Below are 6465 nucleotides of genomic sequence, written 5' to 3' on the forward strand. Positions count from 1 at the left end.
AAAACAACAAACGTGACTAACCTTCAACCGTCCATGTGTGGACACAGGAACAAACACCCACAAAACCCCAGTGAAACCCTGGCTGCCTTAGTATGACTCTCAATTAGAGACAAACGACACACACCTGTCTCTAATTGAGAATCATACCAGGCCGAACACAAAAACCAACCTAGAAATACAAAACATAGACTGCCCACCCAAAACACACGCCCTGACCATAAACACATACAAAAACAACATAAAACAGGTCAGGACCGTTACAGAACCCCCCCCCTCAAGGTGCGAACGCCGGGCGCACCAGCACAAAGTCCAGGGGAGGGTCTGGGTGGGCAGTTGACCACGGTGGTGGCTCAGGCTGAGGGCGAGGTCCCCACCCCACCATAATCAATCCCCGCTTCTTTATCCCCCTCCCAATGACCACCCTCCCACTAACACCACCTAAATGAAGGGGCAGCACCGGGATAAGGGGCAGCACCGGGATAAGGGGCAGCACCGGGATAAGGGGCGGCAGGTCCTGGCTGAGGGACTCCGGCAGGTCCTGGCTGAGGGACTCCGGCAGGTCCTGGCTGAGGGACTCCGGCAGGTCCTGGCTGAGGGACTCCGGCAGGTCCTGGCTGAGGGACTCCGGCAGGTCCTGGCTGAGGGACTCCGGCAGGTCCTGGCTGAGGGACTCCGGCAGGTCCTGGCTGAGGGACTCCGGCAGGTCCTGGCTGAGGGACTCCGGCAGGTCCTGGCTGAGGGACTCCGGCAGGTCCTGGCTGAGGGACTCCGGCAGGTCCTGGCTGAGGGACTCCGGCAGGTCCGGGCTGAGGGACTCCGGCAGGTCCGGGCTGAGGGACTCCGGCAGGTCCGGGCTGAGGGACTCCGGCAGGTCCGGGCTGAGGGACTCCGGCAGGTCCGGGCTGAGGGACTCCGGCAGGTCCGGGCTGAGGGACTCCGGCAGGTCCGGGCTGAGGGACTCCGCTAGGTCCGGGCTGAGGGACTCCGCTAGGTCCGGGCTGAGGGACTCCGGCGGGTCCTGGCTGCACGGCTCCGGCGGGTCCTGGCTGCACGGCTCCGGCGGGTCCTGGCTGCACGGCTCCGGCGGGTCCTGGCTGCACGGCTCCGGCGGGTCCTGGCTGCACGGCTCCGGCGGGTCATGGCAGGACGGCTCCGGCGGGTCATGGCAGGACGGCTCCGGCGGGTCATGGCAGGACGGCTCCGGCGGGTCATGGCAGGACGGCTCCGGCGGGTCATGGCAGGACGGCTCCGGCGGGTCATGGCAGGACGGCTCCGGCGGGTCATGGCAGGACGGCTCCGGCGGGTCATGGCAGGACGGCTATGGCTGGTCATGGCAGGACGGCTATGGCTGGTCATGGCAGGACGGCTCTGGCTGGTCATGGCAGGACGGCTCTGGCTGGTCATGGCAGGACGGCTCTGGCTGGTCATGGCAGGACGGCTCTGGCTGGTCATGGCAGGACGGCTCTGGCTGGTCATGGCAGGACGGCTCTGGCGCTAGGCAGACGGCAGACTCTGGCCGGCTGAGACGCACTATAGGCCTGGTGCGTGGTACCGGAACTGGAGGTACCGGGCTGAGGGCACGCACCTCAGGGTGAGTGCGGGGAACAGGAACTGGGCACACTGGACTCTCGTGGCGCACTCTAGGCCTGGTGCGTGGTACCGGAACTGGAGGTACCGGGCTGGAGACACGCACCATAGGGAGAGTGCGTGGAAGAGGAACAGGGCTCTGGAGATGCACTGGAAGCCTGGTGCGTGGTGTAGGCACTGGTGGTACTGAGCTGGGGTGGGAAGGTGGCGCCGGATATACCGGACCGTGAAGGAGGACACGTGCTCTTGAGCACCGAGCCTCCCCAACCTTACCAGGTTGAATGGTCCCCGTAGCCCTGCCAGTGCGGCGAGGTGGAATAGCCCGCACTAGGCTATGCAGGCGAACCGGGGACACCACCTGTAAGGCTGGTGACATGTACGCCGGCCCGAGGAGACGTACTGGAGACCAGATACGTTGGGCCGGCTTCATGGCACTCGGCTCGATGCCCAACCTAGCCCTCCCAGTGCGGCAAGGTGGAATAGCCCGCACTGGGCTAAGCACACGTACTGGGGACACCGTGCGCTTTACCGCATAACACGGTGTCTGACCAGTACGACGCCCTCTTACTCCACGGCAAGCCCGGGGAGTTGGCTCAGGTATCCAACCCGGCTTCGCCACACTCCCCTTTAGCCCCCCCCCCCCAAGAAATCTTTGGGTGAGCCTCTCGGGCTTCCGGCCTCTCCTATGTGCTGCCTCCTCATACCAGCCCTCCTGGGCTGTGGCTGCCTTCCTCTCCTCCCGAGAGCGGCGATTCTCTCCAACCCTTCCCCAGGGTCCCTTTCCGTCCATGATCTCCCAAGACCATTCCTCCTGTGTCCAGTGCCTTAGTTCCTTTTCTCTCTCCTCAATCCGCTTGGTCCTGTTATGGTGGGTGTTTCTGTAAAGGCAGTCAATGTTGTTCTCCTCCTCAAACGAGGAGGAGCATGGATAGGACCAAGATGCGGATTGAGGGAAATAAGCCATCTTTTAATGAAAACAGCAAACAAGAAACTACAAAACTACAAAACAACAAACGTGACTAACCTTCAAACGTCCATGTGTGGACACAGGAACAAACACCCACAAAACCCCAGTGAAACCCTGGCTGCCTTAGTATGACTCTCAATTAGAGACAAACGACACACACCTATCTCTAATTGAGAATCATACCAGGCCGAACACAAAAACCAACCTAGAAATACAAAACATAGACTGCCCACCCAAAACACACGCCCTGACCATAAACACATACAAAAACAACATAAAACAGGTCAGGACCGTTACAATGTCAAACCAAAGTCTTTTTGATTTTGATTTTAAAGTACCAGTCACGTTTGGACACACCTACTCGTTTAAGGGTTTTTCTTTATTTAAAAAATGTTCTACATTGTAGAATAGTAGTGAAGACATCAAAACTATGAAATGACACATATGGAATCATGTCGTAACCAAAAAAAGTGTTAAACAAATCAAAATATATTTTATATTTTAAATTCTTCAAAGTAGCTGGCCTTAAATTATCTTTGTTTTCTTTATTATTTTAGTTAGGTCAGGGTGTGACATGGGGGGGATGTAGGTGTTTTGTCATGTCTAGGGGTTTTGTATGTTTATGGGGTTTTGTCTAGTCTAGGTGTTTGTATGTCTATGGCTGCCTAGATTGGTCCTCAATTAGAGGCAGCTGTTTATCATTGTCTCTGATTGGGAACCATATTTAGGCAGCCATATTCATTGGGTATGTCGTGGGTGATTGTCTATGTGTAAGTTGCCTGTGTCTGCACTTGTTTAAATTATAGCTTCACGTTCGTTTGTTGTTTTTGTAAGTCTGTTTAAATATTCTTCGTTACGTTATAATAAATTAGAAGAATGTATTTATATCACACTGCGCCTTGGTCCTCTCTTCAATGTTACGACGAACGTGACAGAATCACCCACCAAAACCGGACCAAGCAGCGTGAAAGGAGGGAACAGCGCTTTATGGAAGAATGGACCCGGGAGAAGGATGAGTGGAGAACAACCTGGGAAGAGATAGACAGGTGGGTGTGCGATCCAGAGAAAGTGCCGGAGCCCGCCTGGGATTCGCTGGAGCAGTGCGAGGAGGGTTACAGGATAATGGAGTTGGAGAAACGAGCATGACGGCGCAGTAGGAAGCCCGAGAGGAAATCCCAAAAATTTCTTGGGGGGAGGCACATGGGGTGTGTGGCGAGTTCAGGTAGGAGACCTGCGCCAACTTCCCGTGCTTACCGTGAGGAGCCGAAGATGGAACCAGAGCCAGTCGGGGTGGAATTGGAGGTGAGCAAGGGGAGTGAAACAGAGACTGTAAAGGATTTAATGGGGAGTTTGGAGGAGAGTGAAATGAGGGAGCTGCTATGTTGATGCTTGAGGCACGACATCCACCCGACGGTGCGTGTTCGGGATTTGATGTTACCTGAGTCAGCTTTCCATACTCGTCCTGAGGTGCGTGCTAACCGTCTGGTAATGACAGTGCCAGTCCCACGCACCAGGCCTCCTGTGCGCCTTCCTAGTCCTGCACCTCCTGTAGCAGCCCCACGTACTAGCTCTCCTGTGGCAGCCCCACGTACTAGCTCTCCTGCGTGTCCCCAGCCCGGTACCACCAGTTCCGGCACCACGCACCAGAACTACTGTGCGCCTCCAGGGTCCAGTATGCCCTGTTCCTTCTCCCCGCACTCGCCCTGAGGTGCGTGTTCCCAGCCCGGTACCACCAGTTCCGGCACCACGCACCAGGCTTCCTGTGCGTCTCCAGGGTCCAGTACTCCCTGTTACTGCTCCTTGCACTCGCCCTGAGGTGCGTGCCCCCAGCCCGGTACCACCAGTGCCGGCACCACGCACCAGGCTTATAGTGCGCCTCGGCAGTCCAGTACATCCTGTTCCTTCTCCCCGCACTCGCCTTGAGGTGCGAGTTCCCAGCCCGGTACCACCAGTTCTGGCACCACGCACTAGGCCTACAGTGCGCCTCGGCAAGCCTGAGCTGCCCGTCTGCCCAGCGCCATCTGAGCTGCCCGTCTGCCCAGCGCCATCTGAGCTGCCCGTCTGCCCAGCGCCGCCTGTCTGCCCAGTGCCGCCTGAGCTGCCCATCTGCCCAGCGCCGCCTGAGCTGCCCGTCTGCCCAGCGCCGCCTGAGCTTCCCGTCTGTCCTGAGCCGTCAAAGCCGCCCGTCTGTCCTGAGCCGCTAGAGCCGTCCGTCAGTCAGGAGCCGCCAGAGCCGTCCGTCAGTCAGGAGCCGCCAGAGCCGTCCGTCAGTCAGGAGCCGCCAGAGCCGTCCGTCAGTCAGGAGCCGCCAGAGCCGCCCGCCAGTTAGGAGCCGCCAGAGCCGCCCGCCAGTCAGGAGCCGCCAGAGCCGCCCGCCAGTCAGGAGCCGCCAGAGCCGCCCGCCAGTCATGAGCGGCCAGGGCCGCCCGCAAGTCAAGAGCTGCCAGTCCGGAGCTGCCCCTCAGTCCGGAGCTGCCCCTCAGTCCGGAGTTGCCCCTCAGTCCGGAGCTGCCCCTCAGTCCGGAGGCGCCCCTCAGTCCAGTGGGGTCATTTAGGAGGCCACCAAAGCGGGGAATGACTATGGTGGAGTGGTCCCCTACCCGAGCCGCCGCCGTAAGAAGGCCCACCCGGACCCTCCCCTTCTGTGTCAGGTGTTGCGGTCGGAGTCCGCACCTTTGGGGGGGGGGAATGTCACTCCCTGGCCTTAGTTATCTTTGTTTTCTTTATTATTTTATTTAGGTCAGGGTGTGACATGGGGGATGTAGGTGTTTTTGTCATGTCTAGGGGTTTTGTATGTTTATGGGGTTTTGTCTAGTCTAGGTGTTTGTATGTCTATGGCTGCCTAGATTGGTTCTAAATTAGAGGCAGCTGTTTATCATTGTCTCTGATTGGGAACCATATTTAGGCAGCCATATTCATTGGGTATGTCGTGGGTGATTGTCTATGTGTAAATTACCTGTGTCTGCACTTGTTTAAATTATAGCTTCACGTTCGTTTGTTGTTTTTGTAAGTCTGTTTAAATATTCTTTGTTACGTTATAATAAATTAGAAGAATGTATTTATATCACGCTGCGCCTTGGTCCTCTCTTCAATGTTACGACGAACGTGACAGTAGCCACCCTTTGTCTTGATGACAGCTTTGCACACTCTTGGCATTGTCTCAACCAGCTTAGCTTCATGAGGTTGTCATCTGGAATGCATTTCAATTAACAGGCGTGCCTTGTTAAAAGTTAATTTGTGGAATTTCTTTCCTTCTTAATGTGTTTGAGCCAATCAGTTGTGTCGTGACAAGGTAGGGGTGGTATACAGAAGATAGCCCTATTTTGAAAAAGACTGAGTCGATATTATGGCAAGAACAGCTCAAATAAGAAAAGAGGAACAACAGTCCATCATTACTTTAAGACATTAAGGTCAGTCAATCCGGAAAATGTCAAGAACTTTTAAAGTTTCTTCAAGTGCAGTCACAAAAAACATCAAGCGCTATGATGAAACTGGCTCTCATGAGGACCGCCACAGGACAGGAAGACCCAGAGTTACCTCTGCTGCAGAGGATAAGATTTACCATCCTCAGAAATAAATGCTTCACATAATTCAAATAACAGACACATCTCAACATCAACTTTTCAGAGGAAACTGCGTGAATCAGGCCTCATGGTCGAATTGCTGCAAAGAAACCACTACTAAAGGACACCAATAATAAGAAGAGACTTTCTTGGGCCAAGAACCACGAGCAATGGACATTAGACTGGTGGAAATCTGTCCTTTGGTCTGATGAGTCCAAATTTGAGATTGTTGGTTCCAACCACCGTGTTTTTGTGATATGCAGAGTAGATAAACGGATGATCTCCGCATGTGTGGTTCCCACCGTGAAGCATGGAGGAGGAGGTGTGATGGTGCTTTGCTGGTGACAC

The sequence above is a fragment of the Salvelinus fontinalis genome, chromosome 7 (genome assembly GCF_029448725.1).
Source record: "Salvelinus fontinalis isolate EN_2023a chromosome 7, ASM2944872v1, whole genome shotgun sequence".
In the NCBI taxonomy this organism is placed as follows: Eukaryota; Metazoa; Chordata; class Actinopteri; order Salmoniformes; family Salmonidae; genus Salvelinus; species Salvelinus fontinalis.